The following is a 13,177-nucleotide window of genomic DNA, read 5'->3' as shown; positions in this document are numbered from 1 at the left end:
TTTTAGGACTTCCGGTTCCATCGCCCTAAAGTCTATGGGTTTTTTGAATGGGTTTTTGCTAAATCACCTGAAATAAGTTCTGTGGTTAACAAAGCCTCTAAATATTTTCACATTTTGATCTCTGACATAAAACACACCAGTTATAACCCGCTTGTGATTTTTTAAACCTTTATTGTGTCTTAAAAACGGCGGTTGCTAACAAATTGCTAAAAGGGACTATTTCCTTTGGCGGGGACTTTAGACGTCATCATGACAAACAGGAAATTTGGACAGCATTTATCATGAAAAAGTGGATAAGTATTCATACACAGCGCAGATCATAATCAGTGAGCATGTTTTTAAATAAAGTTGTTTCTTAAATAAACTTTGAGCAAGCTTGGTGGTGGTGACGTTGATCCGCGACCATGGTGTGCTGTAGTCCGTTTATAGCCTACTGTTAGCTTTTTATATCTGACGACTTTATTCAGGCTTCAAAATGTATAAATGTTGTGTTAACTTGTAAAGATTATCCTGAAAGAGAAAACGTGTAATTGTTATAACCCTTTGTTAAACACAGAGCTTATTTTTTGCGATTTTCCAAAAGTCTATGGGAAAAATGCATAGGCTTTCGATTGAGGGAACCTGTGCGCCACTAACTTCCGGGTTGGCCTACAAAAACACGTCATCTCTGAGGTACTCTATAGGGTTAGGGTTAGTTGCATGTTATTATGCATAATTTACTGTTATTACTACAGTGAGTACATGTAACGTGTAACAAAGACACTGTAAAATAAAGTGTTACCCAAAATATATAACATTGTCCTAGTTGTAGATATTTGGATATTTTAATCCAAAAATCTTACATATTGTGCCTTTAATCAAGGTTCTTGACCTGTAACTTTTTTTTTTTTGAAAAATGTGCACAAAAGTAGACATTTTGAAGAACATTGGGAACCAAACATCATTGACTTCCATTGTATGGAAGACATTTCTCAAAATATCTTCTTTTATGTTCCACAGAAGAAAGGATATACAGGTTTGGAACAACATGAGGATGAGTAAATGTTTTTGGGTGAATCTTTTTAAGACTCTTATTGAAAATCCAATATTGCAACATGATCTCTAGTGTCTTAAAGGTTCAACATTCCTCTATCATGTGAGGAAAAATAGACTTCTCAAACTACTTGTGGATAGTGGATTGCACGCAGAATGTTGCTGTGACAAACATATGGTAAAGCTGTTGTCCTCAAGCACTGTGAGAGAGAGGGTTGAGTATGGTGCAGCAATAACAGACAGCACATTCCCTGACTCCTGTGAAATCCCAGACATGTTCGCCTAGAGACCGGCAGCACATGGACGTGAAAACCTTTCCTTCCAGAGAGGAATGTCACAGACTAGGGAGACGTGTACTATATAGACATACTCTAATTCTAATGTTCACAACTCCCTCTCTAGTCCACACAGACCATTTATAGAAACTAAGCTGCAAAAACTAGGTCGTCCAGAAATCAGTGATGTCATAACCATGAGCACATTAACATATGACAAGTTTGACCACTATATTAAGGCATATTCACTATTCAGCGAACTGATATTCTGATGGACAACAGTGTGGAATATGAAGAATGAGCTTAGCCAATCATAAAAGAGGTCATTTACATACCCAAAGAACAGCAAAAACAGGCTGTTTCAACTAATGCTGTTAAGGAAGGAAAAAATCAGTGCAAAAAAGAGTGAATACGTTAGGATCTTATAAATACATTTTCAACAGAAATAAATAAGTATGATTCCAACTTAATTTTCAACAAAAAAAATTGCTTGTTTAAACATTAAAAAAAAAAATTACATTTACATGACATTTATTCATTTAGCAGATGCTTTATCCAGGATCAGTATGATTTTATTTTTTGAAAGAAGATGCTCACCAAGGATGCATTTTTGATTTATTTGAAAATTGTATTGCGAAATATTATCAAATTAAAATAACTGCTTTCCATTTTTATATATTTTAAAATGTAATTTATTCCTGTGATGGCAAAGATGAAATTTCAGCATCATTATTCCAGTCTTAAGTGTCACATGATCCTTCGGAAATCAGTCTATAATATGCTGATTTGCTGCTCAAGAAACATTTCTTTTGTAACATTATAAATGTCTTTACTGTCACTTTTGATCAATTTAATGTGTCTTTGTTGCATAAAAGTATTAATTTCTTAAAAAAAAAAATCTTAGTGACTGCAAATTTTTGAACAGTAGTTTTATGAAATCATGATTTTAATTGATAGGCCAGAATATGAATTCTCAAATAAATAGCTATTAAATCACAAAAACAATATTACACAATAAAAGGGTCATGAATTAAGAAATCATCTTGATCTTCAAACATATAAGAGGTCACTGTACTATAAAAATATCCTGTAAGTTTCAGAACTCAAAACTTCCTTTCTTGTTAGTCCAAAAACAGCTTTTATTGAAACCAAGCTCAGAAAATGACTGACAGAAAAAGACCGCCTCTGCAGAAGAAGATCAATGCCTACTTCTACATCATTGTCTCTTTAGACCCGCCCACAGATTCGCACGTCATGTTGTAGTAAATATGAGAGAGACGCAAACACGGGATTACTCCAACAATAAAACCATAGAGATGGATTACAAGATGTTTTGAAGTGCCAAGTTGTGGAAAAACAGCCTTTGTAATGGCGGGGATGTTAAAAATTATTTTAATAAGCAAAACTGTTGCCCAATCATAGTAGTGGGCATTTACTTCCAAGTGTTGAATGCGGAACAGCCATCAAAATGAAATGTTCAACAGAAAGGGTCAAAAACAGGATAAAAAATAGCTTGTTACTTCTAAATTAGCATGTTTTTTTTTTATGTAATCTTGATAACATTATAAATGGACATTGGAGAACATTATAAAATGAAAAATGCAGTTCATGACCCCTTTAATAAAATCCTTTCCAAGTGGATGGGGAAAAGGAAGGACGTTGCTGAAGGTGTTCTGAACATTAAAATAGGTGTCTATTAACTTAAGGCCTCTAGCTGTCTAGTTATTTATTATTATAATTGCTTACTATAATGGGAGGGATTTAATTTTGTCAGGTTGTGACCTGCTGTGCCAGACATGTCTGGTGTAGACAGAGTAAGGATCAAACAAAGAGTGGAAAATGGCCAATACAGAGGAAAAACATGCAGAATATGGCCTTTTTTAAAAGATACGGACGTCTCAAAAATCATTTGGACAGTGGACACTAAACCTTCCTAAATGTCTTTTTTATACTTTGATGTCAAGCATTTAGGTTAACTCCACATTTACAATTCAAAAATGCTGGATGGGCGTAACCATGTGATGCCAAACCACTTCTACCATTGAAATATGATTAACAAATGTGCGATCATCCCATGTCCCTTGTACTTCCATTCTACACGGTTTCAATCACAATAGACCCTTTTCACAGACTGTGATGACGTTTTAATGGTCATCAATATCGTAAATACTGTTTTTTTTTATATTTTCATTTTTAAAAAAACGTATGTACATTTATAACACTATACTTAGTATTATATTACAAAAAAAAACTAGCTAATGCTGCTGTGAGGGTGTTTCTAATACAGTGGCTATGGGAGTGACGGTAAAAATGACATCTTTCTCTCTTCTGACTGCTGTTATCAATCGCTCTCTATTTTTTTCCTCTTTTTGAAAGTTGTGAAAACACTATTGTGGAGTTTTTCTTTTGCTATTTGAGCAAATGGAAACACAAAAAATATATTTAATGTATTCTCTCATTCACCGCTATAGAATTTTACCCAACTATGACGACTTCCGCTTCTGAGAAACCCGGAAATGTGAAAAGGGTCTATTTCATAACCATGTCCAGTACTAGTAACAAGTGCATCTATCTGTGATAGACTGGTGCATCTGATCTGAGGCACAGTAGTTAGTTACTACTAGATGGTCATCTGAGAAGTGGTCAGTGTAGTGATGATCTTCTGCAAAACTCAGGTGTCAAATATCATCTCCCCTTGGCAACCGGATCCAAACTCACCTGAACAACACAGAGTTGAAAGACAGCCTGTTCACCTGTTACTAGGGCTGCATGATTATGACAAAAATCATTATTCCCTTGAAAATGTAATTGCGATTATTAATTACGATTATCACAGTTACATTGAATGATGTTTTTAATAGCTTAATACCATTGTTTGAAGCAAATGCATGCTGTTATAAGAAGAAAGTAGACAGTATATGAAAAGTATTAGCGTTTGCCGTGTGGTTAATGCCCAGGATTTTTCCCATAGCGTAAGGTTAGGAGGTCCATCTATCACTGTTTTCCATGTTTGTAGAGTTAGTTTGTGGAGTAAATATATACTAGGCTATGTACACGGCTTTTTAAAAATGGCGGGTGCTGGTGTTTCTCGTTCGTTTGACCAATCAGCATATACTTACGTCACTGGTAGTTCTTTCCTATTGTGCCGGCTTAAACTTTTTACACTGAAGTAGTCGTTATTTGCCTCTCACAACGTAACATGCTTTAAACACCTCTTAAGCACGCAGAATAATAAGTGGATATTTTTTTGTAATCGCGCCACTGAAAATGAAATCATGGCATCCATAATCTGAATCGCGATTAGAAATTTGATTAATTGTGCAGCCTTACCTGTTACTTTAACATTTACACTTTATTAGTTCTAATTAATGATGCTTGCTTTACATAAGATTAATATACATGATTGAACAAGTGGAAAAAAATCCCATTGACTTACATTGAAGGACGGATCCGACTCCTGAGAAATATCAACCAGCCGGAGGAGCATGCTAAGTAGGAATGTGCTAGAACACATAGCAACCAAATAGCAACACTCTGGTGACCATTCACAACACACTAGCATTGAGACAGTGAGATTTACAAAGGCAAGCACCAACATGGTTTGCATGTGAAAATCTGATAACACTAAAGGCAAGTGACAAATCTTTAACATGGAGAGTACGGGTACGAGTCTGTTGAGTAACTACTAACATCAGAGACAAAAACGAGTTTGGAAAGTGTTCTCTTCCCTTTTTTTCTCTTGTGATCAAACTTCCCCACACAAAAATGCAGACAGCGGTTGCAGAAGTGGAGGAACAGACACACCTACTTAGATTACTGATCAGAGCCCTATCATTCACTACCCATAATCCCCATTATACACAACTAGAAGAGCTTGGGTGTGATCAGACTTGTTCAGCTGGTCCAGCACCTCGTGCTCAGAGTGTGAGAATAAAGACATTAGTTACACACTCCTGTAGTGGAACAATCATGAAAAATCCAGCCCATAGGGAAGTTGGAAATCAATTCACACTCTAACACTCTGACACAGTCTATGGTGCATTTTATGTGTGTAAACCAGGTTTCCAGTGACGGTACAGTATAAACCATCACTAGCTATGTTTCCATCCACCTATTTTTATGCGCATTTTGGGATATTGCATCAAAAACTGCTGGATGGAAGATGTGCAAGATGTGCATAGATTCTAAAAATGCATGTAAAAAATGTATGAGCTCGTTTGAGTTGGATACATTTTTTATCCGATAACATAACATGTACATAAACTATGATTGAAACACATTTTCCGAATAAATTCTTCAATGCGCATCAAAAAAATCATGTGACTTTGCGATGTGACAGCGTAACTGGACTAACCAGCGGACCGATCTCATTGCACAGCATCTGAAATGCTGTTTTGGTTGTTCTGAAATGCCTGAGCAAAGTCTGTTGTCAAAGTGGTTTGGTATAATTACCTTCCAGAACTGTCTTACATGACTGGGTTCCCAAACAGCAGCATCTGCCTTCGAAAACAAGATACAGTAACACGTTTGTTGCGGTTCGTCTGCACGGTCTGAGAAGCAAGTAATTTATTATATATAAAAATACAATGGCTTCTCCTGCTGTTCTTAGTGATATGGATGGAAACGCTGCTTTATTCGCAAATGTTTTATGCAATATTTTGCGCATAAGTTAAATTTGCAACTTTAGATGGAAACATAGCTCTAGAAACCAAAATAAAATCTAAGGATCACATTTTATTGCTATTGTAATCAGGCTTGGTGCATCTTTCTCTTCCACTAAATGAGTTTTTTTTTTTAAATAAATGTCATTGAATATGCCCTACAGCACTGATCTCTCTGTAAAAGATGCAGCATCTTGCTTAGGACTATTTATAGCGTTAAAGGGACAGTTCAGCCAAAAATGAAAATTCTGTCATTATTATTTACTCACCTCATGTCATTCCAAACTCATAAGACTTTTTAAACATACATTAAGATATGTTTAATTATTATTATTATTATTTTTTTTTTTTTTGCGAAACCTGAAAGAGCCTAAATTAAATCTGTTGACATGGATTCATTTTACAGCGCCTTTTTGGATCTTTTAAGTTTTATGGACTTTCAATGGAGGAACAGAAAACTATCAGGTTTCATTAATCTTTGAGTTTCAAAGATTAACCAAAGTCTTATGTGTTTGGAATGACATGACAAAAATAATCTTAAATACTAGAATTTACATTTTTGGGTGAAGTATTCATTTAAATATCATGGATTGTGAGCTGTGTGACCCTACATGTGTATTTTGGACTTGATTAGAATTAAGTGAAATTAAGTGAAATAAAGATTTGATGTACCTACAAGAAAACATGGAAAGAAAAATATGTGTATTACATAAATATGCTGTGAGCATATGAATAAAAAAAAAAAGTCAATAAATGTTTCAAAATCCGGTGCTTCTATTAAATGTGCAAATCCTTAGATACACAGATATCTGCAGTTCAAGAGTTCAGATATGATTCAATATAATATCACCTTTTCAACAATGTAAAAAATGTCTTGTGGTGACAAAAGCTACCATTTTCTTTTTAGTATCATCTTACATACTGTATATCAGAGAAAAATACACGCACACTTTAAGTTTTCATGTTTAATGGGGACTTTCCATAGACATAATGATTTTATACTATACAAACTGTATATTCTATCCCCTAAACCTAAACAACCCTCACAGAAAACTTTCTGCATTTTTACATATTCAAAAAAACATCACTTAGTATGATTCATAAGCTGTTTTCCTCATGGGGGACCAAAAGTGTCTCCACAAAGACAAGGATTTTGGATATTGCCATCATTGTGAGGACATTTTGTCTCCGTAACATAGGCTATACCTAAACCACAAACAAACACAAAGTCTAGTTCCCTAAAACTATATAAAAGCTCTTCATTATCAAACACTTTCTACAACCAAGTTCAAGTCCAGTCATCTAGTAAACTAACCTGCATGGTCACCATGGTCGCTTATTCTTAGTGCTGGCCTTCAACTGATAGCACATAATCCACAGGATTATCTCGAAGCATGTCAACCCACTATCTTCCCAATCACCCATAACAAACTGCAGTCCCATCGTGCCACCAGTACACTTGATATGTGCCCTAATTAAGGTAAAACATCTTACTCAAGACAAAATATGCTCGTCTGCCTTTCTATCACACAGAGAATCTAATCTGATGAGGTGTGAATTGTGTAAATGTCATGTTCGCTGATGTGAGATCGTGTTTGTGTGCGAGAGAGATTAGTGTGTGGTCATCACCTGAGTACTAATGTGTTTAGTGTGCATGCAAGTCTATGGAGAATGAGCCATAGAGCACAGACATGTTCCATGTATGTATATGGATGTATGTGTGTCATTGCAGCCTGGGAACAGAAGAGGCCTGAGAGATGATCATCAGTATCAAGAGTGGAATGCGATACCATCCATATCCTACATTCCTCCGGCTGAGAGATGTCAGAGCATTCAAACACTGCTCATACCAAAGTAATAACATGCATCTGATGCTTTACTATTATGCACGTGAGTCTTTAATATGATAATCAACCTTCTCCGCGAGCATCTGCACCATACGAACCAGAGACAATAAACACTCACCTTATTCTTGCACGCTGACGCAGTTCCTTCGGTCAGACTCACAACGTCCCATTTAAAATGACGAAAAAATGTTGTAGAAGAGCAAGACGCAGCAAATATATAGCGATGGTTGTGTTTTCTTCTGGGTCGTTGTAAATTGCGGTCGCTGACTCGCGCCGCCGTAGCTCTCAGCCCGGAAGTGATGGAAGCGTTGTCATGGCAGGGGCCGGCTTCTCGCCGCTCCCATTGGCTGACGCCGGGTGGCGCGTGTTGGAGACTGACGTGACATCACACTCGGGTTACCAGCGGTCATTATCGATTTGATTGATTTATTTGTCAATTTGCATTGTTATTTTTTTATATGTATGTATTTTAAGGCCAATCTTTTGTTTTTAAGTGACCTTTAGCGGTAGAGGGAAATTGCGATGCGTAACAGTGGATAGTGTCGTTGATTCTTTTGTCAGCTCGGTGAGAGCTGTGCTGCAGCGCCCCGAACAGCTGGCAGGCAGCTAGAGAAATTCGACTCATTTCCGCGAATCGATTCTTTCGAACGCTTCAAAGAACTGGTTCAAAAAGCGATTCAGTTAATCATTACGTCACTACGTCACCTGACATCCCAGCGTGGCATGCTCTAAAAAGTTATATTAATAAAAGTCATACTAAAATCATTGCTGAAAAATATTTAGTGTGTTTTAATAAACGCAGTTTATTAAAATAGACTCTTGTTTCGCTTTATTCTCCTTTGACATGCTTGAAACAGTTCTCGGTTTAATGGATCAGTGATTTGTTCACTCGAGAACCGCAAGGACCGATTCAGTCCGACTCCTGAACGAGTTGTTCAGACTGGTTCTGCGACCCATCATTGAAAAGATCTGACTCAAAAGAACGAGTCATTCACAAAGTGATATCGCTACAGCAGATTCCTTTTTGTCGTTTCTTGGAATGTAAGTTTCAAATATTCCCTCATGTAAAAAGATATCCTATGTTACAAAAGTGGAAGGTTTTGAAACGAAATTTTCACACCTTTCAGGTACACGTTGGGAAATTGGGATAGGTGGGATTTCCCCTCAATCATACAGGCGCCGCTGGTGTAGTGGTATCATGCAAGATTCCCATTCTTGCGACCCGGGTTCGATTCCCGGGCGGCGCACTGCTTTTTGAAGTAGGTATTTGACTCGTATCGTAAAAAAAACACATTAGCTCGTGTCTTCATTAGCTCAAATTGTCATTGCTGGGTAAAAAATGAATTTATAGAAGTAGAAATATGCCATGTGGTGTCTTGATTAACCTGAGGCCATAAAATCTGTATGCTAATGAACTAGCAAAATGTTTAGATGGATTTTAGTGGTGTATATAGTATAGTAGAGTATAGTACATCACAACACAAGACGTGTCAACAAAAATTATGTCATCTAAACTACCTTATTTTCTTGCACAATCAGAAGTCAAGTAAAAAAACAGCAATAAAGATGACAATATAAAGTTTGTTTTATATATTTTCAAATTGTACATGGCATCCAAATCTCTAATACCACCAGTGAAAATGTTTCTATATTGCATTTTTATAATATTATTCATTTTACATTATAACATTTTTTGTTGTAAATTTTATTTTTAAAAGTTCACATGTTAAAATTCTAAAACATGTTCCTTTATTTCTCCCATTGTTTACTTGCAATAGAACAGGTTGTGCAGATTCAGGTCTATAGTGTGCAAAAAGAAGTTGATGCCTCTGTCATCTCTATATCAAAATCTTAAACATTTCCTCATGTTCCTCAGTTTCCCACACTCTTCTGGTTCTGCTAAGGATCACCACTGACTGTAAAATGTCTGTGAAATAGTTTTGGATACAAACTGGATCACAAATCGCAACAATATGTAGACAAAGCTTGTTTAGACTGATGGCCCACCCATATTCAAAATGAACAGAGCCAAATGTGAGTCATGTTCTAAGTTGTGCTGTCTTTTTTTTCTCCAGAAAGTCAAATTATGACTTTGTGAAGCCATAACCTATAATGTAAAGGAACAGTAGTAAAGCATTGTCTCCTTATTAGATCCTCTAGGTGGTACACAGCGCCATCATTTGGACAAGTTTTTAGGCTGTAGGCCTTCCTGCTGTAGGATGTGGATTGATTTGAAGCCAGTAGAGGTCGCTCATTTTCTGGCTATAGTTTGGAAAAGCACCTGTTGGCGCGAATGATCCACAAACTTCAGGTGTGAACACCAAAGTTGTAACCTTCCCAAAAACAGACTAAACAGAGAGTTTGTTAAGTAAAATTAAATAAAAACTAGAATGAATGAATAAATGTCACTGAAACTAATAAATATTTTAGTCAAAAGGTTCTTGACATGGTAGTTTTTCTGCAATGTCGACCATGTTAGGCCATTAGGGGCTACAGATGGAAAGATATACTGTATATGATTAAGCATCTTCTGGTTCATATCAGAAAAGGATTTAGTGTACTTGTACACTGTTCCTATGAAATAAACTCGAAAAAAAAAAAAAAAAAAAGACAAAATTAACCAGTTGTGTAATATTACATGGAAATTATACCAGTTTATACTTGAGAGATTTAACTCAACGTCAGTGCCTTATGTTGGGGTAAGTTAAAACACTGGCTCAATTTACCCCACAGCATTTGGCTCACTTTGCCCCATAGCTGCCATTTTGGGAAAAACAAGCTAGCTTACCAACTCAGGCTAATATTTAGCTAAATGGCTTGGATGGTTTTATACGTTGCTAAATCACCAATATGCATCATAAATATTTTTAGACCTGGACAAATTTGCTTTGATGAAACAGCCTTACATCTGTGTTAAAATTTTACTTTGACAAGCCAAAAACAGTTTTTAAAGTAAATAAGCGACTTCCACTCCTCCCATTTGCTTCTCCTTTTCACAGTCTGGCAGAAATGATGGGTGGTTCCAAAATATATGGTCACATGACAGTAAAAGTTTAGATACAGGGGGTGGGTCAACTTACCCACTCCCTCATCTTACGCCACTCTCCCCTATATATATATATATATATATATATATATACACACACATACACACATATATATACACACCAATCAGGCATAACATTATGACCACCTTCCTAATATTGTGTTGGTCCCCCTTTTGCTGCCAAAACAGCCCTGACCCATCAAGGCATGGACTCCACTAGACCCCTGAATGTGTGCTGTGGTATCTGGCACCAAGATGTTAGCAGCAGATCTTTTAATTCCTGTAAGTTGTGAGGTGGGGCCTCCATGGATCGGACTTGTTTGTTCAGCACATCCCACAGATGCTCAGTTAAATTGAGATCTGTGGAATTTGGAGGCCAAGTCAACACCTCAAACTCGTTGTGCTCCTTAAACCATTCCCGAACCATTTTTGCTTTGTGGCAGAGCGCATTATCCTGCTGAAAGAGGCCACAGTCACCAGGAAATACCGTTTCCATGAAAGGGTGTACAAGGTCTGCAACAATGTTCAGGTAGGTGGTACGTGTCAAAGTAACATCCACATGGATGGCAGGACCCAAGTTTTCCAAGCAGAGCATTGCCCAAAGCATCACACTGCCTCCGCTGGCTTGCATTCTTCCCATAGTGCATCCTGGTGCCATGTGTTCCCCAGGTAAGCGACACACGCACCCGGCCATCCACATGATGTAAAAGAAAACGTGATTCATCAGACTAGGCCACCTTCTTCCATTGCTCCGTGGTCTAGTTCTGCCCACGTGCCCACTGTTGCCACTTTCGGCATTGGACAGGGGTCAGCATGGGCACCCTGACTGGTATGTGACTATGCAGCCCCATACGCAACAAACTGTGATGCACTGTGTATTCTGACACCTTTCTCTCAGAACCAGCATTAACTTATTGATCAATTTGAGTTACAGTAGCTCGTCTGTTGGATCGGAACACACGGGCCAGCCTTCGCTCCCCACGTGCATCAATGAGCCTTGGCCGCCCATGACCTCATGACCCTGTCGCCGGTTCACCACTGTTCCTTCCTTGGACCACTTTTAATAGATACTGACCACTGCAGACTGGGAACACCCCACAAGAGCTGCAGTTTTGGAGATGCTCAGACCCAGTCATCTAGCCATCACAATTTGGCCCTTGTCAAACTCACTCAAATCCTTACGCTTGTCCGTTTTTCCTGCTTCTAACACATCAACTTTGAGGACAAAATGTTCACTTGCTGCCTAATATATCCCACAGGTGCCGTGATGAAGAGATAATCAGAGTTATTCACTTCACCTGTCAGTGCTCATGATGTTATGCCTGATCGGTGTGTGTGTGTATATATATATATATATATATAATATAAAAATATAATAATATATAATACGTATAATATATAAACATATTAATTATATAATTAGAACATAGTGGGGGTAGGTGTGTAGTAATTTGTTTAATTTAAGAACAACTGAAGTCCATGGGAGGACTGACCCACTAGTGTGTGTACATGTTTGTGTGTATTCTGAGCCTCTTCACCTCTCATGGCCACTTAACCTTGAGTGCTCTCACCGTATGTTCAGCGGTGTCTGATTACACACACTCAAGCCTGAACACATGTAGGTGGACCTTTCCGCTTTGCACGTGCCTGTCGTGCCATTTATTGTGTCTTCCTGTGCCTGAGCCTCCATATGATTGTCCACTCAACATGATTGGCAGTGGTGTCCAAGTCCAATAGGGTGCTGCAGTCAGAGGCTGCAAAAAAATGTTTAAAATTAAGTTACTTTTACAGTTACATTACATTTAAATAATTTTACAATTAAAATGCTAAATATTATTTGTATATACCTTTCAAAAGTTTGGGGTCAGTAAGATTTTTAAAGCAATTAATATTTTTATTCAGCAAAGGCACATTAAATTGATCAAAAGGGACAGTAAAGTCATTTATAATATTACAAAAGATTTTCAAATAAATGCTTTTCTTTTGAACTTTCTATTCATCAAAGAATCCTAAAAAAGATGTATTGTACAACATGTATTGTGCAATAATTCTTACCGGTCTCTTTGAGATCATCAGTGTGAGACGTCAGTGTGTGTGGCTAGAGGGCAGATTAAATCTTTTTAAAAACTCTTTCATCTTTTCTTTTCATCTTGTCATGTCATGTGTGTGTCAAATGTGCTGATTACTGGCTGGATGACACACGGGAACAAACCTTCTGTTCTCTATCAGCCGCCTGAAGCTGTATTTGTTTTGGTGTGTGTCTATCAATTTGTATCACAGTCATGTGCATGTTCTTGTATGGTCATGTGATTTTGC

General features: G+C 37.3%; 1 protein-coding gene and 1 non-coding gene across 2 annotated transcripts in view; one reads left to right on the top strand and one right to left on the bottom strand.

Moving 5' to 3' along the window:
- Window positions 1–8,149, bottom strand: part of acsl3b (acyl-CoA synthetase long chain family member 3b) — a 29,532-nt gene extending 21,383 nt beyond the window's left edge. The window contains exon 1 of the mRNA XM_051861294.1: window positions 7,934–8,149. The gene's annotated coding sequence lies outside the window, so the exon portion shown is untranslated. The remainder of the gene's footprint in view (window positions 1–7,933) is intronic.
- Window positions 8,150–8,991: 842 nt separating this feature from the next.
- trnag-ccc (transfer RNA glycine (anticodon CCC)) lies at window positions 8,992–9,062 on the top strand. The gene has a single exon. It is a non-coding gene; the product is annotated as a tRNA-Gly (tRNA).
- Window positions 9,063–13,177: the final 4,115 nt, after the last annotated feature.

Source organism: Ctenopharyngodon idella, chromosome 2 (genome assembly GCF_019924925.1).
Source record: "Ctenopharyngodon idella isolate HZGC_01 chromosome 2, HZGC01, whole genome shotgun sequence".
Classification (NCBI taxonomy): domain Eukaryota; kingdom Metazoa; phylum Chordata; class Actinopteri; order Cypriniformes; family Xenocyprididae; genus Ctenopharyngodon; species Ctenopharyngodon idella.
Note: the sequence above shows the minus strand (reverse complement) of the source record. Positions and strands in the feature narration are given on the sequence as shown.